This window comes from Oncorhynchus masou, chromosome 23 (assembly GCF_036934945.1).
Source record: "Oncorhynchus masou masou isolate Uvic2021 chromosome 23, UVic_Omas_1.1, whole genome shotgun sequence".
In the NCBI taxonomy this organism is placed as follows: Eukaryota; Metazoa; Chordata; class Actinopteri; order Salmoniformes; family Salmonidae; genus Oncorhynchus; species Oncorhynchus masou.
In genome coordinates this window covers 32,155,082-32,179,547 of record NC_088234.1, presented here as the reverse complement: position 1 = coordinate 32,179,547, position 24,466 = coordinate 32,155,082, and the positions used below count along the sequence as shown (strand labels likewise).

Sequence of the window (24,466 nt, the reverse complement as noted above, 5' to 3'; positions counted from 1 at the left end):
TGTTGAATAATTATTTTGGTACCCTTCCTCAGGGCTGTAACTCGACACAATCCTGTCTCGGATCTCAATGGGCAATTTCTTCAACGTCATGGCTTGGTTTTTGCTCTGACATGCACTGTCAACTGTGGGACCTTATAGACAGGTGTGTGCCTTTCCAAATCCTGATGTTTTGTGTTTCTGGGCTCGCCATCCGATGATAAAAACAGAAGAAAACTCGGAAGTAGAATTCAAAACGTGAGAGAATTAAATCGGGTTCTTGACAGTGAAAATAGCTGCAAAGGTAAGGCAGATTTAAAAAAAAAAGATAAACACTACAATAACCAGTAGCCAAATCAATATTAGCATAAACGGAGCTGAGGATTACTTTGATTCGGCATTAGCCCTGAATACACCACTCGTTAGAAGGTTGTACTTTAGTTTTGTGATGAACACGTTCGCTAAAGTACACGTTTCTACTGACTATTATGGCTAGAATTGCATATTCTAATCTACTCTTATCTGTTTAACAGCAAATGTTGAGATGAATAGTGAAAACTTTCCCATAAGTGAGAAGATTGTGTCGGCATCCTACATTCGCCAGGAGTCACAGGCACGTCGCAGTCATGAGCAGCTGATTAGACAGCTTTTGGACCAGGTAAAGTTAATATCCGAATAACATTCCTTCAAATTCTATTATTTCGATAAGATGATCAGATCAGTTGCACATTTGCCAGGTAACTACATCAGGGGTGTATTCACTAGGCACCAAACAGCAAAATTATCTGGCTATGATGGACAGCAACAACTTCTTTGGAAACTGTGGTGTTGGTGAGAGGGAGGGCAGAGTGGCCTCTAGTTTGGTGGCCCGACGACATTACAGGTTCTTATTAACTGTTGCTTTTCAAAGTAAAGGAATTTTCTATTGCTTTGTTAAATTCCAAGTAGCTACCTGATTTGTCATACATGTTCAGTGGAGTCATGATCATGAGATATGTGTGTGTTGCTTTATACAGGTTAATACATGGGATAGGACGATCTGGTGACATCGCTGCAACTCAACCTAATGATGCAGGTTCCAGTCTGCTGAGCAAGCTGACTAATTCAGTTGTGCTGGACATTTTAAAACTCAGGTGTGTAACTAAGATTGCATTTAGCCTACTGATAAATGTATGACAGTAATGGACACCTCCAGTTCTGTAGTAGAGCTACACTATGTGCACACTTTTGTTCCTAGCTTGCTTGTTATTGTGTATGTTTACAGGTGTGCAAAGTGTGGCCAGTTGTTTTGTAGTTCCAATGGCAACCGGGATGAGCCTGACACTGTGCTTCCTAACACTTCGCCACAAGAGACCAAAGGCGCGCTACATCATCTGGCCCCTCATTGACCAGAAGTCCTGCTTCAATGCCATGATCACTGCAGGTTAAGTACTAGCATGACCGTGTTCAATACCCCTCTCTGTAACATTATAAAAGTAAGTTATGCCCTACAGTTTCTTGTACTCCCCATTCCTGCTCTAGATGCACCTATCAGTTCAGCTAGTTTTGAAAATGACTTAACTTTTCTAAGAGCTGCCTAAAATGCATGCTATACTTGACTCGTATGGCCTAACTTTTGCAGAGTGTGACACGCTCCCGTTCATTCATCCCTGCTTAGTGCAACATTTCTCTCTGTTTCTATTTTCAAGAATTCGGCGCACGGCTCACACATGAAAACACTTAATAAAGTATCTTGCACTCTGCTCATGCCGGCAAATGTTATGCGTCCACTACCCCACTGTAGCTCCCCTGCAAGGCGACTCTTGTCCAACCCCAACATTGACCACTTTTGCTCGTTGTAACCATGAACAGGGTTTGAACTTGTGGTGGTGAGAACATTTTGGAAGGCGGTGAGCTGAGAACAGATCTGGAGTCTGTGGACCTTAAGATGCAAGAGCTGGGAGCAGAGAACATCCTTTGTGTCCACTCCACTACTTCATGCTTTGCCATCCAATCATGGTTAAATAGAGCTGTAACAAATAAAATGTCCATGTCCTATTATCATGTGCTATTATAACTGGTATCACTGGAAACAAATGTTATTTGTATAGTCTGCATACTGTTTTATTATATAGTCTACTTCATGACATTACTCACAGAAGCATACTTCCATATTATTACAGTGTATGTTGGGTGAAGATTACCAGGGCATTATATGATAATGACTTTCCTCTGTTCTGGCAGATTGGAGGAGCGAGCCACAATGTGTGCCAAATACGACATCCTCAACAATGCTTATGGAGTGCAGTCATCCAAGTGTATGCACTTTATTCAGCAGGTACTACTGCTCCAACTCCTCTTTCATAAATCATATTTTTCCGTTCCATAGGCATAGCAAAGTTAGGTTATTTTCATAATCTCTTCAGGGGGCTCGTGTTGGAAGAATCAATGCTTTTGTACAAAGCCTGGACAAAAACTGAATGGTTCCAGTAGGTGGTGCCACAATTGCTGGTTTCAATGAGTCTTTTATTTCAGGAGATCAGCAGAATGTTTCCAGGTTAGTACTGTTTCATATCACTAAGGGCAATATGTGTTTGAACCAAGCCTGCAACCTTTTTGTGTAAAGTTGCTATTACCTGGATTAGCTACTAGTTTACTGTTATCATAGGGCTCATCTAGTGTAATTGTTCCACCAGCCCTCAGTGTCTCTGTGCTCTGTTGTATTACTGTGTGTCTGTATTGTCTCTGTCTGTCTTATGCTGGTGACACATTCAATTTCCCCTCTGAAATATTGGAAGTTTGTTAATTTTGGGAGCACAGGGTCTCAACCCTTCTTGGGGAAGCTACTTGGTGTGCTGGATTATATTCCAGCCCAGCACAAACGCCAGTTTCAAATAATCAACATGTCATGAAATCAGGTATGTTAGTGCTTGGCTACAATAAAGACCTGCATGTGGTAGTATGTGTTGTAGTAGGATATGTTGCCTAAAAGATGAGAATAAAATAAACAGAAATGTCAGTTTGCAACTATTTCAAGTGAGTGCTGGTCCCCTTTTTTCCTTGTTATGTGATTGACTGTTGATTTCAAGCTTCCTTTCTCTGTTTTTACTTAAGAATATAGATTTGAGTGCTTCCTTTCCTTTTACCTGTAATAACGTTCTCTAGGATTGGAGTTGGAGACCACTGGGCTAGATTTGAAGCATTCAAAGCCATAATAATGATTAATGCATTATATGAATTGGAACCATTTAAGGAAACAAATAATTGAGAGGAATCAGTATTGGTACTGAAATTGATACAGTCCTAGTAAGGGTTCAGGTTAGAAAGTGTTTGTGCCCTTTTAGTATGATGCTGACTGCCCTCTGTCTACAGGTCAAGCATCAGCCTCCCCCTGCCCGGATGTGCTCATCACCCTGCTCACCATGGGGGCCAGCGGTTATAGGAAAAAGGTAAGACCTCTCCTCCACTGAACAGGGTTGGGGCCCAATTCAGTATTCATTCAGTTTAGGAAATAAAATGAAACTCATTAGCATGTATTTTAATTTAGTTGCACATCTTTGTAAACGGGTGATTGCCAGCTCTGTGTACCTCCACTTGAATTGTAGTTTTGTCTCCAAGTTTACATGTAGAGGGGTAGGGCGACATCAAGGACAAATCCATCCAAGTGAAGCCGAGGAGTTTCCAAAATAGTCCCTGTTGGCTCCTTTTACAAAAGTAGAGCTAACAATGCAGTAGTTTTTTATTTAACTAGGCAAGTCAGTTAAGAACAAATTCTTATTTACAATGACGGCCTACCCCAGCCAAACCCGGATGAGTTGGGCCAATTGTGCCGCCCTATGGGACTCCCAATCACGGCCAGTTGTGATAGAGCCTGGATTCGAATCAGGCACTGTAGTGACACCTCTTGCACCGAGATGCATTGTCTTAGACCGGTGTGCCACTTGGGAGTATACTAAACATGCTATCATCACCATTCCCAGACACTCCAAGGCAATATATGTGGAAAATCTGACTTGCAAAGGTGATGAAAATTGCTCTTGTCTTTTGTACTGGAAATTCTGAGCTGGTCTCCTTAGCCAGTACTCAGGTAACTCAAGCAGGGTTATTTTGTGTCGGTTCCTAAAGGTGACTGTATGCACCATAAAAGGTTGCTTCCTATGGGATACCATACAATGTCCGGAATGCTATCAGTGTAATGTTTGCTCAAATCCACCCAGGAAATACCTCTTGCCTGTCACGTGACCTGGCAATGTCAGACTTTATTGATTTCAATTGGTCTTGATCATGAATATTTGAAGTCTGAACCAGATTATGGCCATGTAGGATAGCATCAAAGCCTTCAAAGTCGGCTGCAATGTTGAACGAGCTTATTAATACCATCTGCAGCTTAATGATTTCATAACATCCCCTGGCGAGTCAACAGCTTTGAATAATTCATGTCATGAAAGGACTCTTTCTCATTAAAGGGTAACTCTCAATGCCAATTTCAGCCTTTGCCCAACCCCTTCAATTAAAAAATGCATTTAGGTGAAAGTTGTGGGAATTCAATCAAACCCGCATTTCAATGTTTACGCAGTAGCTCTTTTTCCAATGGTCAAATTAACTCACAGATTGGTCTCGGGTACTGTATAAAAACCTACAACTGCTACCAGGGTGACCACGCTCACAGGTATGATTTCATATTTCAGAATTAGAAGTGTGTGGGCACAGGATGAATATTGTAAATAAAAAAAATATCTGCCCCATGTGGGATTAGAACTACCAACCATTGAACTATGAGCCAACTCTATTATAGTGGACTACGCCACCAATCAATTCTAGCAGTAAAGAAAAAATGGGCACTGATGACCCCATGGCACTTATTGTGAGAGTAGGGTGTTAACCCCGGTGCCCTGGCTAAATTCCCAATCTGGCCCTCATACCATCACGGCCACCTAATCATTCCCAGCCTCCAATTTGCGCATTCATCCCCTCTCCTCTCCCCTTAACTATTCCCCAGGTCATTGCTGTAAATGAGAATGTGTTCTCAGTCAATTTACCTGGTAAAATAAGGGTAAAATAAAAAGATACACACACACACACACACACACAAGTAGGAAGTTTATATACTCTTAGGTTGATGTAATTAAAACTTGTTTTTCAACCACTCCACATATTTCTTGTTAACAAACTATATAGTTTTGGCAAGTCGGTTAGGACATCTACTTTGTGCATGACACAAGTAATTCTTTCCAACAATTTACAGGTTACAGACAGACTATTTCACTTATAATTCACTGTATCACAATTCCAGTGGATCAGAAGTTTACATACACTAAGTTGACTGTGCCTTTAAACAGCTTGGAAAATTCCAGAAAATGTCATGGCTTCTGATTTATTTTACTATGCAAGTCAGTTAAGAACAAATTCTTATTTTCAATGACGGCCTAGGAACAGTGGGTTAACTGCCTGTTCAGGGGCAGAACGACAGATGTTGTACCTTGTTAGCTCTGGGATTTGAACATGCAACCTTTCGGTTACTAGTCCAATGCTGTAACCACCAGGCTACCCTGCCGATAGGCCAATTGACATAATTTGAGTCAATTGGAGGTGTACCTGTGGATGTATTTCAAGGTCTATCTTCAAACTCAGTGCCTCTTTGCTTGACATCATGGGAAAATCCAAAGAAATCAGCCAAGACCTCAGAATGTTTTTTGTTGACCTCAACAAGTCTGGTTCATCCTTGGGATCAATTTCCAAATGCCTGAAGGTACCACGTCCATCTGTACAAAAAATAGTACGCAAGTATAAACACCATGGGACCACACAGCTGTCATACTGCTCAGGAAGGAGACTAGTTCTGTCTCCTAGAGATGAACGTACTTTGGTGCGAGAAGTGCAAATCAATCCCAGAGTAACAGCAAAAGACCTTGTGAAGATGCTGGAGGAAACGGATACAAAAGTATCTATATAAAGTATCCCAGTAATACTGGTCCTATATCGACATAACGAAGGTTTGCAACTGCACATAGGGACAAAGATCGTACTTTTTGGAGAAATGTCCTCTGGTCTGATGAAACAAAAAATAACTGTTTGGCCATAATGCCCATTGTTATGTTTGGCGGAAAAAAGGGGGGATTGCAAGCCAAAGAACACCATCTCAACCGAGAAGCACGGGGGTGGCAGCATCATGTTCTAGGGGCGCTTTGCTGCAGGAGGGACTGGTGCACTTCACAAAATAGATGACATCATGAGGGCAGGAAAATTATGTGGATATAATGAAGCAACATCTCAAGACATTTGCTTGGTCGCAAATGGGTCTTCCAAATGGACAATGACCCAAAACATACTTCCAAAGTTGTGGCAAAATGGCTTAAGGACAACATAGTCAACGTATTTGAGTGGCCATCACAAAGCCCTGACCTCAATCCTTTCGACAATTTGTGGGCAGATCTGAAAAAGCATGTGTGAGCAAGGAGGCCTACAAACCTAAGTCAGTTACACCAGCTCTGTCAGGTGGAATGGGCCAAAATTCACCCAACTTATTGTGGGAAGCTTGTGGAAGGCTATTTGACACATTTGACCCAAGTTAAACAATTTAAAGGCAATGCTACTAAATACTAATTGAGTGTATGTAAACTTCTGACCCACTGGGAATGTGATGAAGTAAGTAAAAGCTGAAATAAATTATTCTCTCTACTATTATTCTGACATTTAATTATTCTTAAAATAAAGTGTTGATCCCAACTGACCTACGACAGGGAATTTTTACTAGGATTAAATGTCAGGAATTGTGAAAAACTAAGTTTAAATGTATTTGGCTAAGGTGTATGTAAACTTCTGTCTTCAACTGTGTGTGGTTACTGTAGGTGAGAGTCGTTTTTGAAAGTGCCAATGTTAAGTGTCTCTGTCCCTCTCTCTCCCTCTCTCCCTCCCCATCTATCTCTTTTGTAACAAGCAGCCACGTTGTTGTCATTCCGTTTGGGACCTGTTTTTAATGTATTAAGTGTGTATGTTTATCCAGTTACAATTTAATTAGCTAGTAAATAAATAATTAAACCAACTAGTGTAGTACTGAATCATAAGTAAGGCTCGGGTTTTATGCAGACGCAAGAAGGTTATGACGGGTCAGAATGATATGATACGAGGTTATGATTAATAAGTTGACATTTTATAAATATGATAGCTAAAGACCTTCTAGAGTTTAATTGGGGGTAACTCTTTAAAGAACCGCTCTTGTGGTGCCCTAGATCCTAATGAGTTAATTGTTACATGATTAATTTAATTGGGTAACAATTTAACATAGTTAGATAAATAAGTGTTCAGATCAATGTTATAGTCAAGTCACGACAAATGTAAATACATTTGTGCATAACATTTGAAAAACTTATCTGGGATCTTTAATTTCAGCTCAATGAAACATGAGACCAACACCTTACATATTGCGTTTATATTTTTGTTCTGTGGAAATTGGCACTCCTTCTCTGAGACGCTTGATACATATGGTCTTTGATTTCAGCACTACAGGTTTTTTTATTCGTTGACCCTCTCCCGTAGGGACAATCCATGCCATCTTTGAGAAGTGCAACAACCACTACACATGGAAGAAGGTCACCACCACCGTGCACAACATCATAGTCTGCAAACTGTGGGTCGACCAGGTGAGATGAACTTGGAGGGAACAAAAATACACAAACTACACTACCGGTCAAAAGTTTTAGAACACCTACTCATTGAAGGGTTTTTATTTATTTGTACTATCAAAACTATGAAATGACACATATGGAATCATGTAGTAACCACAAAGTGTTAAACATATCAAAATATTTGAGATTTGAGATTTTTCAAATAGCCACCCTTTATCTATATATGACAGCTTTGCACACTCTTGGCATTCTCTCAACCAGCTTCATGAGGTAGTCACCTGCAATGCATTTCAATTAACAGGTGTGCCTTCTTAAAAGTTAATTTGTGGATTTTATTTGTGTTGTGTTGTGACAAGGTAGGGGGGGGTATACAAAAGATGGCCCCATTTGGTAAAATACCAAGTCTATATTATGGCAAGAACAACTCAAATAACCAAAGCGAAACGACAGGCCATCATTACTTTAAGGCATGAATGTCAGTCAATACTGAACATGTCAAGAACTTTGCAAGTTTCTTTTAAGTGCTGTCGCAAAAACCATCAAGCGCTATGATGAAACTGGCTCTTATGAGGACTGCAACAGGAATGGAAGACCCAGAGTTACCTCTGCTGCAGAGGATAAGTTCATTAGAGTTACCAGCCTTAGAAATTGCAGCCCAAATAAATGCTTCACGGAGTTCAAGTAACAGACACATCTCAACATCAAATGTTCACAGGAGACTGCATGAATCAGTTCTTCATGGTTGAATTGCTGCAAAGAAAACCACTACTAAAAGACTCCAATAAGAAGAAGAGACTTGCTTGGGCCAAGGAACACGAGCAATGGACATTAGCCCGGTGGAAATTTGTCCTTTGGTCTGGAGATCAAATTAGAGATTTTTGGTTTGAACCGCTGTGTCTTTGTGAGATGTGCTGTGGATGAACGGATGATCTTAGCATGTGTATTTCCCACCGTAAAGCATGGAGGAGGAGGTGTGGGGGAGCTTTGCTGGTGACACTGTGATTATTTAGAAATCAAGGCACACTTAACCAGCATAGCTACCACAGCATTCTGCAGCGATACGCCATCCCATCTGGTTTGCGCTTAGTCCCACTATCATTTGTTTTTCAATAGGACAATGACCCAACACAAGGGCTATTTGACCAAGAAGGAGAGTGATGGAGTGCAGCATCAGATTACCTGGTCTCCACAAGCCCCCGACCTCAACCAAATTGAGATGGTTTGGGATGAGTCCGATCACAAAGTGAAGGAAAAGTAACCAACAAGTGCTCAGCATATGTGGGAACTGCTTCAAGACTGTTGGAAAAGCATTCCAGGTTAAGCTTGCTTGAGAGTGCAAATCTATAATCTAGGAAAAGGGTGGTCATTTAAAGAATATAAAATATATGTTGATTTGTTTAACACTTTCTTGGTTATTTCATAGTTTTGATGTCTTTACTGTTATTCTAAAATGTAGAAAATAGTAAAAATAAAGAAAAACCATTGTAGGTGTATTTTTCTTTTATGATTATTTGCCAGTGGGTATTGGTTCATGCCAAATTTTCTCTCTTCAATTCTAGTCTGGAGACATTGATGTGGTAAACCAAGAGACGGGCGATCGCTGCCATTTGAAGTTTGCTCCTTACAGCTACTTCTCTAGAGATGTGGCCAGGAAGGTAGGAGGTGTACACATTTGACATTTATGTAACAGACAGAAATGTCTTCTTTTTAGTATCAGCCTTTTCTGTATCTATCCATATCTCCGTCCAGGTGATGGATAAGGATGGGAAGGCCCACTATATGCTGTCGAGGACCTGGGATGAGAAGATGGAGTTCTCCAGGGTCATGCAGAGCAGCAAGGGAGAGAACGGCACCGAGGGCCAACAGAAGACTGTCTACCAGATGCTCAAGGCCAGGGAGCTGTGGTGGAAAAACCCTCTACCGTGAGTGTCTGACTTGTTTTGTGTGTCCTCTTTTCCTGCCAGCCACCATAAGATACAGCACAATTCTGTACTAATATTTAGGTGTAAATGGTATGTTGAGAAAGTCTCCACACGAATTTCACCAATTAGAGACTATTGAGGTACGGCATGACTGTCTGTCTCTCCCGCTCTTTTTCCATACAGCAAATAAATTTCTGTATTGTCCAATGGCACTGCATAAAATATCCCGAAACAAACTGAAGATTTTTTATTATTTTTTTTACTAGGCAAGTCAGGCAAATGACAGCCTTGCCTGATTCACGGTCATTTGAGAAACCAAGGCTTTTGAGTCTGCTGATAAGAATGCGGTGATTGACATTGTCAAAAGTCTTGGCCAGGTCGATGAAGACTGAGCGGTATATTGTCTTTTATCGATGGCGGTTATGATATCGTTTAGGACCTTGAGCTTAGCAGACCATTTCGAATCGCACCGTACTGCTGTTCGGCGATCTGTTTGTTACCTTGGTTTTCAAAGACTTTAGAAAGCCAGGGTAGGATAGATATAGGTCTGTAACAGTTTGGGTCTAGAGTGTCTCCCTCTTTGAAGAGGGAATTGAGTTGACTTTTCACATGGGATGATTTTGCTGAACAACAAAAGAAAGGAATATTGAATGATCCCCAATGATCCATCGCAACTCCCAAAAACCTTTTCAACATACATCTGTAAAATTATAATCTAGAAACTAAAGCTTTGGTTGTCTTTCTCAGGCTTCCATGTCTTCTCCCTGGACCTCCTCAATGTCCACCCATTGAACATCAGACCCTGAGGCCTTATCTTTACTGTCACTTTCCAACCTTGTTGAGGATGGCTTGTTGTCAGGCTCAAAAAGCCTCAAATTTGCCTGGTTGGCAACCAATTTTTCAACCCTCGTATTGGTCAGCCAGTTGCGGGCTTTAATGTGTGTGTTCCCAAACAAGGACAAGTTGCCCTCTGAGGCGGCTAATGTTGGTGGGATTTGGAGGATGATAGAGGCAACCGGGGAAAGAGCCTCAGATCCACAAAGTCCCTTCCATCAGGTGGCTGATGAGATATGTTGGCACGACTGCCATATTGCATCTCCATCCCAAAGCCCTTGCTTGGAAGTGTACTTCGCCAGACTGCAAAAAAAACTTGCCCTCACCCAGGGCAAGGTGGCGAGACACAGAAGTGATGACATCATAGGCCTTGTTGATCTCTGCACCGGACAGGATGCTCTTGCCAGCATACTTGCAGTCCAACATGTATGCTGCCTCGTGTACGGGCTTCAGGCAGAAGTCTTCACGCTTTGCAGTTTCCTCTGCTTGGAGCAACAGTGAAGTGGGCAGGGCAGTACGGATTTATTTTCTTACCTCTGCAAGCAAAGTCTGAACATCAGACAGGAAGGCATTGTCTCCCTCAATCCGTGCAAAGGCTACTGCTATAGGTTTCAGGCTGCTTACCACTCTCTCCCAAAATACATAATCCAAGAGGATCCTCTTGATGGGGCTGTCCATATCGGCAGACTGTGATATGGCCATTTCTTGGAGAAACTCCTTCCCCTCCAGGAGACTGTCAAACATGATGACAACACCACTTCAACGGGTGTTGCTGGGCAGCTTCAATGTGGCGCTCTTATTCTTCTCACTTTGCTTGGTAAGGTAGATTGCTGCTTTAACTTGATGACCCTTCACATACCTAACCATTTCATTGGCTCTCTTGTAGTGTGTATCCATTGTTTTCAGTGCCATGATGACCTTGAGGAGCAGATTCAATGCATGAGCAGCACAGCCAATGGGTGTGATGTGAGGCTAGGACTCTTCTACTTTAGACCAAGCAGCCTTCATGTTCACAGCACTATCTGTCACCAGTGCAAATACCTTCTGTGGTCCAAGGTCATTGATGACTGCCTACATCTGCAATGTAGAGACAAGTGTGTATGTTGGCCCTTGTGTATGTGCTCTTGTAGAATACTGGTTGAGGGGTGGAGATGATGTACTTAAATATTCCTTGCTCACGAACATTCGACCAACCATCAGAGATGATTGCAATACAGTCTCCTTTCTCTTTTATTTGCCTGACCTTCACTTGAACTTTGTTGAACTCTGCATCCAGCAAATTAGCAGATAAAGCATGTCTGGTTGGAGTGATGTATGCTAGGCGAAGAACCTTCAAAAAAATGTTCAATACACATTGCCTGTGAACAGCAGAGGTGAACCAGTTGCATACACAGCTCGAGTAAGACATTATCAGCATCTCTCTGACTACGTTCCTCCATGGAGTCCAAAAAACTTCTGGTTCCAGGAGGACCATGAGCTGTTGTTATCGATAAAGTGTCTGATTTCATAATTTTCACCTCGAATAGAAGTAGAGGGACTTTTGTCAGAGGTTGCTTGTTGTGAGCGCTGAGGGAACTTTTGGCACTTGGCCAGATGATTTTGCATCTTTGTTGCATTATTCACATATGATTTGGCACAGTATTTGCAAATGTACACATATTTTCCTTCTTCATTAGCTGCAGTGAAATGTCTCCACACATCAGATAGTGCCCGTGGCATTTTCCTGTAAAGACTATAAAAATGAGTGGAAAAAAAACAATTCCATGTACAGATAAATAGTTAAGCAGTTAGATTAAAAAACTCCTTTGTAAAATACATTTTTTTAAATGAGACGTGTGGGAACAAGTAAATGAACACTCCTCAGTTAGCAGGCTCAAGCACGCTAAAACCCACATGGTAGCAAAAACTAACTATTAGAATTTTTTTAACATTTACATTTACATTTAAGTCATTTAGCAGACGCTCTTATCCAGAGCGACTTACAAATTGGTGAATTCACCTTCTGACATCCAGTGGAACAGCCACTTTACAATAGTGCATCTAAATCATTTAAGGGGGGTGAGAAGGATTACTTTATCCTATCCTAGGTATTCCTTGAAGAGGTGGGGTTTCAGGTGTCTCCGGAAGGTGGTGATTGACTCCGCTGTCCTGGCGTCGTGAGGGAGTTTGTTCCACCATTGGGGGGCAAGAGCAGCGAACAGTTTTGACTGGGCTGAGCGGGAACTGTACTTCCTCAGTGGTAGGGAGGCGAGCAGGCCAGAGGTGGATGAACGCAGTGCCCTTGTTTGGGTGTAGGGCCTGATCAGAGCCTGGAGGTACTGCGGTGCCGTTCCCCTCACAGCTCCGTAGGCAAGCACCATGGTCTTGTAGCGGATGCGAGCTTCAACTGGAAGCCAGTGGAGAGAGCGGAGGAGCGGGGTGACGTGAGAGAACTTGGGAAGGTTGAACACCAGACGGGCTGCGGCGTTCTGGATGAGTTGTAGGGGTTTAATGGCACAGGCAGGGAGCCCAGCCAACAGCGAGTTGCAGTAATCCAGACGGGAGATGACAAGTGCCTGGATTAGGACCTGCGCCGCTTCCTGTGTGAGGCAGGGTCGTACTCTGCGGATGTTGTAGAGCATGAACCTACAGGAACGGGCCACCGCCATGATGTTAGTTGAGAACGACAGGGTGTTGTCCAGGATCACGCCAAGGTTCAGCGCTCTGGGAGGAGGACACAATGGAGTTGTCAACCGTGATGGCGAGATCATGGAACGGGCAGTCCTTCCCCGGGAGGAAGAGCAGCTCCGTCTTGCCGAGGTTCAGCTTGAGGTGGTGATCCGTCATCCACACTGATATGTCTGCCAGACATGCAGAGATGCGATTCGCCACCTGGTCATCAGAAGGGGGAAAGGAGAAGATTAATTGTGTGTCGTCTGCATAGCAATGATAGGAGAGACCATGTGAGGTTATGACAGAGCTAAGTGACTTGGTGTATAGCGAGAATAGGAGAGGGCCTAGAACAGAGCCCTGGGGGACACCAGTGGTGAGAGCGCGTGGCGAGGAGACAGATTCTCGCCACGCCACCTGGTAGGAGCGACCTGTCAGGTAGGACGCAATCCAAGCGTGGGCCGCGCCGGAGATGCCCAACTCGGAGAGGGTGGAGAGGAGGATCTGATGGTTCACAGTATCGAAGGCAGCCAATAGGTCTAGAAGGATGAGAGCAGAGGAGAGAGAGTTAGCTTTAGCAGTGCGGAGCGCCTCCGTGATACAGAGAAGAGCAGTCTCAGTTGAATGACTAGTCTTGAAACCTGACTGATTTGGATCAAGAAGGTCATTCTGAGAGAGATAGCGGGAGAGCTGGCCAAGGACGGCACGTTCAAGAGTTTTGGAGAGAAAAGAAAGAAGGGATACTGGTCTGTAGTTGTTGACATCGGAGGGGTCGAGTGTAGGTTTTTTCAGAAGGGGTGCAACTCTCGCTCTCTTGAAGACGGAAGGGACGTAGCCAGCGGTCAGGGATGAGTTGATGAGCGAGGTGAGGTAAGGGAGAAGGTCTCCGGAAATGGTCTGGAGAAGAGAGGAGGGGATAGGGTCAAGCGGGCAGGTTGTTGGACGGCCGGCCGTCACAAGAAGCGAGATTTCATCTGGAGAGAGAGGGGAGAAAGAGGTCAGAGCACAGGGTAGGGCAGTGTGAGCAGAACCAGCGGTGTCGTTTGACTTAGCAAACGAGGATCGGATGTCGTCGACCTTCTTTTCAAAATGGTTGACGAAGTCATCTGCAGAGAGGGAGGATGGGGGGAGGGGGAGGAGGATTCAGGAGGGAGGAGAAGGTGGCAAAGAGCTTCCTAGGGTTAGAGGCAGATGCTTGGAATTTAGAGTGGTAGAAAGTGGCTTTAGCAGCAGAGACAGAGGAGGAAAATGTAGAGAGGAGGGAGTGAAAGGATGCCAGGTCCGCAGGGAGGCGAGTTTTCCTCCATTTCCGCTCGGCTGCCCGGAGCACTGTTCTGTGAGCTCGCAATGAGTCGTCGAGCCACGGAGCGGGAGGGGAGGACCGAGCCGGCCTGGAGGATAGGGGACATAGAGAGTCAAAGGATGCAGAAAGGGAAGAGAGGAGGGTTGAGGAGGCAGAATCAGGAGATAGGTTGGAGAAGGTATGAGCAGAGGGAAGAGATGATAGGATGGAAGAGGAGAGAGTAGCGGGGGAGAGAGAGCGAAGGTTGGGACGGCGCGATACCATCCGAGTAGGGGCAGTGTGGGAAGTGTTGGATGAGAGCGAGAGGGAAAAGGATACAAGGTAGTGGTCGGAGACTTGGAGTGGAGTTGCAATGAGGTTAGTGGAAGAACAGCATCTAGTAAAGATGAGGTCGAGCGTATTGCCTGCCTTGTGAGTAGGGGGGGAAGGTGAGAGGGTGAGGTCAAAAGAGGAGAGGAGTGGAAAGAAGGAGGCAGAGAGGAATGAGTCAAGGGTAGACGTGGGGAGGTTAAAGTCGCCCAGGACTGTGAGAGGTGAGCCGTCCTCAGGAAAGGAGCTTATCAAGGCATCAAGCTCATTGATGAACTCTCCGAGGGAACCTGGAGGGCGATAAATGATAAGGATGTTAAGCTTGAAAGGGCTGGTAACTGTGACAGCATGGAATTCAAAGGAGGCGATAGACAGATGGGTAAGGGGAGAAAGAGAGAATGACCACTTGGGAGAGATGAGGATCCCGGTGCCACCACCCCGCTGACCAGAAGCTCTCGGGTGTGCGAGAACACGTGGGAGGACGAAGAGAGCAGTGGGAGTAGCAGTGTTATCTGTGGTGATCCATGTTTCCGTCAGTGCCAAGAAGTCGAGGGACTGGAGGGAGGCATAGGCTGAGATGAACTCTGCCTTGTTGGCCGCAGATCGGCAGTTCCAGAGGCTACCGGAGACCTGGAACTCCACGTGGGTCATGCGCGCTGGGACCACCAGATTAGGGTGGCCGCGGCCACGCGGTGTGGAGCGTTTGTTATGGTCTGTGCAGAGAGGAGAGAACAGGGATAGATAGACACATAGTTGACAGGCTAAACACACTTTGCTGTAGGCTACTATTTACTAGTTAACAAAAAATCATGTATGTCATGTAAAATATATTCACCCCACCCAGTATTGTAATAAAACTTACCAGAAATCATGTAGTCCCTGGTTCAGACAGTGTTGTTGTGTGGGCTCAATAGCATCTCATTAGTGTGATGGAAGAGTGCACTGCACATGTGATTGAAGAATGCACTGTGCATGCAGAGGGTTGCAATTCCATTGAATTGGAGATAGTTTTACCAAAATATGCTACAAGACCCAGAATTGCCTTGTGTGTCCCACAAAAAAGATTCACTGTTATAAGTTAACTTTTTTGATGTATTTGAGAAAGATTCCCCAAATTCCCGGGCTTAACTTCGCATGGAAAGTTTCCGACCCTTTGCAACCCTAGCTGTGAGTGCATTGTTCTCTCCTTGGAGCATGAAAATTTCACTCTAGCTAAACTCAAAATTCAAAAGGCACTCGCACATCTGACCTATCTTTTTTGCAGGTGGATGGTAAACAGTTTAATAAAAGGAGGGAATCCACACACTGCTCTTGATAGTATCACTGCTCTTTAATTAGCTTTACGTATCGGCCTCATGGCCTTCGTCAGAGCTTTTGAGTTTTCTCAATTAGCACCCTTATGTAGACCTTGCCCCACCCACATACGTTCCACGCATCAAATGGGGTTGGATTTGAGGGGAAAAAAGTGCTTCCAAATATAACAAAATGCATTTCATAAATATTCAAATAAAGTGTGTACATAAAACGTATTAAACACGTCTGTAAAACCACAATGAGGACATCGACCTACCAAGCAAGTTTTCATAAATCATTGGGTACAGCGCAAGAAAACCGTCAGAGTAATCTGAAATAGGGGCATAATTCATGTTCAAATTCACAACATAACATACATAGGCATTTCATCATTAAGACCTTTAGGAAATAATGTCTGGAGGGTGAAAATCCCAAAACATTCTCTTTCGCTCAGAATATTATTAATGTCACCTCCCCTGTCTGATATCTTAACTTTCTCTATGCCACAAAATGTAAAAAGTAGAAATGTCATGTTTAAGGTAATTTAAAATGTGGATAATCTGTATAATCCCTGTCTTTTCTCCTAATTGGACTTTTATGTTTTATGATTCTCTGTTTGAGTGAACGAGAGGTTTTACCTACATAGCCCAGCCCACATGGACATTTAATAATGTAGATAACAAAGCAGTAATAACGTAATTTATTTGTGGAGCACGTAATAATGTAATTTATTTGGAGCCGTTTTCCTGTATGTGGGTGGCAGAAGTTTTAACACTTCATCATATTGTTGCACTGCGCGCATCCCCTGCATTTATAGCTACCATTTAGAAGAGGGCGTAAAAGAGCCTGGCTGATTTTCATTTGTGGCTGGCAGTTGGCATGGACCAATTTATTGCGTAAATTGCGACCTCCTATATACAATAAGTGGTGGATTCTTAAATTCAGCTGTCAAAACTAGGTCCGATGATAAAACATGCCAGTGTTTCTTGACAGCATCTCCCACTTTTTGCGACTTCAAAGTATGTGGTTGTGAAAATTACAGTGTTCTTTAGCTCTAGTGGTCTTTTTTTTGTAGCATTTAATCTTGTGTTTTCCCCAATGCCAAATTAAGCGCTTCATGCACACATTGTGGAGAATAGCTTGTTTTTAGAAACCTATTGCTCATCTCCTTTTTCTAGATAGTCTGTGGAGTGGCATATATGGTGCAGTCTGAAAACCCGGTTTCTTGGAAGTCCTCTTTTTAATGGCTCAGGGTAGAAGCTGTCCCCCTGTAATAGAGTATTTATGTCTGTTTCTTTTCTATACAAAGTTGTAAACAGGGTTCCATTTGTTTTCTCAATCCACATATCGTGGTAATGAGCACATTCAATAGTGAATTTGAGATTGGGGTCAATGTCATGTAATAATGCTGACAGGTCTTCTCCCGTACCTCCCCATATGCCAAAAATGTAGTCAATATATCGATAGCACTTCAGGACTTTATTCAAAAATTGATTTTAGTTTTCATTATTAACAAAACTTTCTTCAAAAAACCCACATAAAGGTTTGCATAGCTCAAAGCGAATGTGGTGCCCATCGATGTTCCATTCGTTTGGAGATAGTATTCATCATCAAACCTGAAATAGTTATACATCAAAACATAGCAAGCCAGCTCTAGAATAAAGGTTGTTGGTGGGTATTTGTTAGTATCTCTGTCTCTCAAATAGTGAGCTAGGGCTGCCAGACCCCCGTATGGGGAATGCTGTTATATAGACTCAACATCTAAAGTGACCAAAATACGTTATTTTGTTAAACCCGTTATTGGTGTGATCTTGTTTATGAAGTATATAGAGTCTTTCCCATATGATGGCAATGCTTGCACATGGGTTTTAATAAAAGTCTACGAAGTTCGACAATGGCTCTGACATTGAGCCCATTCCTGCCACCACTGGTCTGCCTGGATAATTGCCTTGTTGTGTGTTAGGTTTGTGTAATTTCAGCTAAATGTAGAGGCATGGACGTATGTCACATTTGCAGAAAAGGTATTGTTAGGTTCATTTTTTCCTTTCTTGTCAATCATTGGTTCATTGGTGAAATTAGCATTATGACTATCTTTAATTAAATAATTCAAAAACCTTTATTAATGCAATTGCAGACAGAAGTTGACAAACAGGAACATAGCACGCATTTTTCTGTGTAAGTTCTGCATCAAACAAAAGCTCTCAAGTTGTTTTATTAAACCGATGTTCCGCCTTCGTGATGTCACTGACCACATCATTACCTTTTTACTCCTGAGACCAAAACCCTGCATCCACAGCTGTACAAACATAGAGTTTCAGTGTTTATCTAAAAGCTAGGCAATAAATGTCCCCTCCCCAAAGTTGATTTAGTGTGGAATGTCTGAGTAGTCTCAACTCCCACACTCCCCTGCAGAGTTCTGTCTCAGTCATACATTGTGAGTGAGTGAGAGAGAAAACAACTGTGGAATAATTCTAAAACTATATAATGAATATATTGTTAATCTGTAGTCTAGGACCCTATAAATGTAAGGCGGGAGGGGTATTATTAATATAACATAAGCATAATCAATTATTATAATACATCAAACATTTGTACAGCCCCAAATCATGACCCCTAGGTGAATCCTGACAGTATTCAGGTTTTGAGATAAGGTTATTTAATAGGGCTTGCTCCAGATTAGAGCATATATCCCTTTGGAACACCTGTGTGGATCAACACTCAGTTTTCTATAGAAACGTTCATTACTGAGTTGTCTCTGAATCTCTTTGTATTTTTCAAAGTCTAAAACAACCACAGCACCCCCGTTGTCTGCAGATTTAATAACAAAATATTAATCTTTCAGTAGTTCATCTCGTTCCTGTTCTTCTGTTCTAGTGAGGTTCTTCTGAATGTGGTTTGTTTTTCTCAAATATACTGACATGGCTTCTTGTTCGACAAACCTACAATGGGTATTAAATTGAAGAGTTTTTAACCATAGGACAGAATTTGCTTTTGGGCTTAAAATGGGTACCAGTTCTTTGTTGGGTTTCTCGGCCTGAAACAGTGTTTTGAGAGAACACGTCCTTAAATTTAATCTTGCAAAATAATTTAAAGAGATCTACTTTCATATCAAATGGATTGTCTGTACATGTACAGTGGTTGCTCCACTAAAAGTTTTGCGATTATGATGTGGGATTTAGAGGTAATTTGTGGTTTAGTACGGTACCCTGCATAACCACTTCAATGCCCCAGACCAGCGCAAGGGGGAGTTGGAGAACTGATTATGCTTTTGTGTCCTACTGTGTCTCTGACAATGAATGGGCGACATAAACCTAAATAGAAACTGATAATTGTGCACAACTTCAGTATTACTTACTAAAACTATTGTTACGCTAAGGTTTTTATTTTATTTTGTTAGGATTATTTATATAAAAGCCAGCTGGATATTCTCACAGATATAAAATTAACCCTGTTATTAGCAGGGTAATATATATTGGTCATATTGTTCATGGCTCCCGAGTGGCGCACAATGGGATTGCCTTGCAGGTCTCCAGCTGTATCCACTGAAAGCTGGCAAGGTTCGAGGCACGAGGGCAGGGGTCACGGGATGGGCTACAGAGCTGCGCACAGAAGACCAACCTAGCCCATGGGGAAGGGAGGAGGAGGGGGAGTGAGGGTGTACCCCAGCACAAGGCAACACTTTAAGGGGCATTGCACTAATAATGGTGCTGACTAGGGAAACGTTCCCGATGTTTTGTTCTTAGAGCCAGTCTGCACGTTCAAACTAAAACAATGTAACTAATAATGGCATCTCTATGCTTTCGTTAATAAAATAATGATGAAAATACTCTTTTTCAAAATGAAGATGTTGATTTAGTTATGGATCCATAACGAATTACTATGGGAATAAATACCACTGAATTACAGAAATATCCTCCAATCCCCTCTATATGTAATTGTTGAGTAATGTGCTGTTAAAAATGGTGTAGGTCTCTTTTATTTGAAGAGCATATTGAAGTTAGAAGCAATAGGATTTGAAGCAATACCCTACAACTATTTTAGCATTGTTTTGCTTTGCTCTGAGACAAGTATGGGGACTGGTCTTGATAAATCAATGAGATTTTACTTTGACCGAATCTCCGTTTGGATATTGGTTACAGTAGAATTAGAAAATTATGGTGTAGAAATCTTATGATCTTAGTGTAACCTTTATTGAACGAGGTAAGTCAGTTAAGAACAAATTCTTATTTACAAGGACAGCCTACTCCTTCCTCCCTGTCGGGAATTGGGTCTCCCACGTGCCCGCACGACACAGGGATTCTTTAGCTAAATAGCCCAGTACTGTACCGCATGCCGTCACAATGTACAGTGCAATATTTTCAGTTCCATCCTACCGGAAACCCGGATGTTTTTTGTTTTTTCTTAGAATAGAAACACCATAATATTAATCAAATGAATCCCAAACTCTAAAAGTAATTGGAAAGGTAGATACAAATTATTTGTGACATATTTGTGACATTGTGGTTACAAGCCATGCTTGTTGTGTGCCTTGAATTCTAAATAAATCACTGACAGTGTCACCAGCAAAGCACCCTCACACCATGACAGCACCTCCATGCTTCACAGTGGGAACCACACATGCGGAGATTATCCATTCATCTACTCTGCATCTCACAAAGACACAGAGGTTGGATTTGGACTCCGGACTAAAGGACAGATTTCCACCGGTCTAATGTCCATTGCTCGTGTTTCTTGGCCAAAGCAAGTCTCTTCTTCTTATTGGTGTCCTTTAGTAGTGGTTTCTTTGCAGCAATTCGACCATGAAGCCCTGATTCACACGATCTCTTCTGAACAGTTGATGTCAGTGTCTTGAATTATGTGAGGTACAATCTGAGGTGCATTTAATTGCCGATTTCTGAGGCTGGTAACTCTAATGAATGTATCATCTGCAGCAGAGGTAACTCTGGGTCTTCCTTTCCTGTGGCGGTCCTCATGACAGCCACTTTCATCATAGCCCTTGATGGTTTTTGCGATTGCACTTGACATTTTCGGGATTTACTGACCTTCATGCCTTAAAGTAATGGACTGTCATTTCTTTTTGCCTATTTGAGCTGTTCTTTCCATAATATGGACTTGATCTTTTAGCAAATAGGGCTATCTTCTGTATACCACCCCTAACTTGTCACAACACAATTGGTAGGCTCAAAAGTATTAAGGCATAAAGAAGTTCCACAAATTAACTTCTAACAAGGCACAACTGTTAAATGCATTCCAGGTGACTACTTCATGAAGCTGGTTGAGAGAATGCCAAGAGTGTGCAAAGCTGTCAAGGGAAAGAGTGGCTACTTTGAAGAATCTCAGATATAAAATATATATTTTTTTGTTTAACACCTCTTTGTTTACCACATGATTCCATGTGTGTTATTTCGCAGTTTTGATGTCTTCACTATTATTCTACAATGTAGAAAATGTGTAAAAAATAAAGAAAAAACCTGGAATGAGTAGGTGTCAACTTTTGACTGGTTGTGTGTGTGTGTGTGTGTGTGTGTGTGTGTGAATATATATGTTTCTAGGTAAGTGTGTCTACTGTATATATTCTGTATATATACTGTAAGCTGGCAGATAAAGTTAAAACAATTGATAGCTCTCAGTCAAAGTTTTACAAACAATAAAATCCTTGGGGCACCTCAATAAGGACAGAGAGGGGTTAAAACATGAACATTACTGTCCATTCATTTAAGAGAGGATAACCGGACAGAGGGAGCATAGGAAGCTAGCATCCATCAACAAGAGGGCCAAGGATTCCTCAGGATTTAACAGGTGGAAGAAACAACCTTGAGAGCTCCATCGGTGTCAAGAGGTCACTTGTAGAACAACTGGAGGCAGCCGGTGATGAAGTGGTAGAATGCTGCTGGTAGAATAGCTTGCTCGCTTAACTACCTTAACCAACTAGCCAGCAGTTCGTTTGTCTGTCCTTCAAGATGGCAAATCCAGTGAATAACAAAATTAAAAGAAAATAGCTGGTGAAAAGGAGCTAACTACACTCATACCGACTATTAAACAAAATGCAAATTGAACAATAAACTTCGGTGTCACAACACTCTTAACGAACTCTGTCGTTGTTCCCCAAGATCACCTCAGACCAATCATGTACTCGGCCAATCTTTGCCCCACACTATACATGGACAGTTTCAGAATGCAGACATTAGCATTGCCACACACACAAAAAAACTAAAGCCAGTCTTTACAGGGGATTACATTTGCATTTAATGTTGGAATTTCAGCAAGGGAGCAGAGACGATGTACTTCTTCACCAACCTGGAATTGACGCTGAACGAGCCTGAGGAAGGCGTGGCGCCCACGGACAGCCGTCGACGACCTGACCAGAGGCTTATGGAGATGGGCCAGTGGGACGATGCCAACGCAGAGAAACAGAGGCTGGAGGAGAAGCAGCATAGTGTCCGCTGTGAGAGGGAGGCCGCCAGCCAGCGTACAGCCAGCGAGTCAGAGGAAGATAATTGAGTAAAGGCTTTTCCTCGAGTCCCTTCATTTTCCATCTGTCTCAATCGGAATAAGTGTTAAACTGTAAGACTTGAAACTGAAGGCCACTTTCGTGACCCTTTTTCTTCTCCCACAAGCTGTCGATGAGGACTATTTTACTGACCCTTCTCTGACAAGCAAGTATCCCTCTTTTGCCTCTTTTCTGTGCTTCTCTGTCTGTTTTTGTCTCTCACACTTTCAACATTGTTTTCAATTAAACAAGTTTCTTGGAAGCAGTTTAACTGTGTGGTCACTTTATAAATCGGCTTCTCTTTTTCACAGGTCCAATACACTAAATAATATCTCATTTATTTTTTCATCAGGCACTCGCCAAGATAACTACACGGCGCAGTGGTTTGAACGCTGCGACGACCCCGCCACAGGTGAATTCACTCACATAAGGGAGGCTACTGGGAGGCTAAGGAGAAAGGCAGCTGGGAGTCCTGTCCCGAAATATACTGAACTCATAATGGCTGTCTTTGACTTGAAAGTTTCCCAGGACGTAACCTACTTCATTGGACCCTACCAATGAACAGTTACACTCTTCCCATTGTGTGGATGTTTCACTCCACTGTCTCTCTGTTCTAAGAGATCTAGATGCTGCAGTCTGATCCAATGGGTGAACGGGGTATTCCTAAGACTTGGTTGCATTTTAGTCCCTAGCCCCTCTTTCCTCAGCTTCTACCCCGTCAGTGTTCACAGATCTGAAGGGTATCCTAGTTGAAGGCAATTTGGCAGAAACCTCACTCCTATAAGAGGGCTAGGTGGAGCCTTCATCACACTGTACTCCTTCACATTTGCAAAAGGTCATAGGGTGTGAGGAAAAGGGACATGAAATGAAACTGGGCATAAGTTTTGAATAAAAGTCATCTCTCTCCTCTGTCTTTGGCAATAGTGGCGTGGGCCCAGAGCAGATGAGGTTAGATAACAGTTACACCTCTACCTACCATATTGTGCCAATAGCGCTCTCTGTGAAGCTATATACTAATGTTCCTCTCTTCATCAAGAGCCTTGTGGTTGGGGGTAAACTTTTTTTTATTAAATGGAATGAAACTCGGTTAATATAATTAGTCATTGAAACAGTGATTGGTGGCCTTCAAGAAGTTGGAGAAGGTTTCTAATTTTTAATTCTCTGTTGATTAGTGTATTTAACAAATGAACTAAAGCTTTTGGGGTGTCTGCTAGTATGATTGTATTTGTTCATTTGCAGTACTCCCATCATGCAGTATCAACACATCAATAGTGGGTGCCCAGAATACTGTATGTTCCTTCTCTTAAATAGTAGTTATTGTAGTGTATCGGTTTTCTTACTAGGGCCTTGTCTTTCTTATAATCTATGGTCATGGATATTATGAGATTGTGAAATTAACTTTTTTATAGGGGTGCTCTTGAGTTGAAGTTGTGAGAAGTAGACCTCTTGTCTGGTTCTTGGCTGGCTCTCTTAGTGTCCTTTCCTGTCATCCCTGCTCTCATCTCCAATGAGTGGACACACTCAGATAATGTAAAAAGTTATTTTAAAACAATCAGCAGAACATAATAAAATCCACTGAACGACAAACCCATTATCCCTTTGCGAAGAAAATGCATATTTCAAGAAAAAATTTAATTGAAGTTTAATTTAACCTAGTAAAAATGAATAGCATTACTTAAAAGCATTTTCGCAGTTTAGGAACAATGGTTCATACCCACAGTATGTGTTTGATGGGAAATAATAGTAGCCATGAGCTGTACATGGTATTCAAAGTTGTTAAAAAATAGTTATGGTAAATGCTTAGTCTGTATTTGTCAAAGGGGTAATCAAGGGGAAATCAATTCTGAGGTGAAAAACTGTCACTTAACTGTATACATTTCTGTTCTGAAGAGTACATATGCAAGTGTTTTGACACCAAAAAATATGGGATTTACTTTGTTTCATAACAATTTAGTTTAAGTGTACTTAGAATGAAGACTTTAAAACCATTGCAAATAGCTATGATTTTATATACAGTGCCTTGCGAAAGTATTCGGCCCCCTTGAACTTTGCGACCTTTTGCCACATTTCAGGCTTCAAACATAAA

The 24,466-nt window shown here is 42.3% G+C and overlaps 1 pseudogene; it reads left to right on the top strand.

Moving 5' to 3' along the window:
* Positions 1-520: 520 nt before the first annotated feature.
* On the top strand, positions 521-22,535 carry LOC135510094 (O-phosphoseryl-tRNA(Sec) selenium transferase-like; annotated as a pseudogene).
* The last annotated feature ends 1,931 nt before the right edge of the window (positions 22,536-24,466 follow it).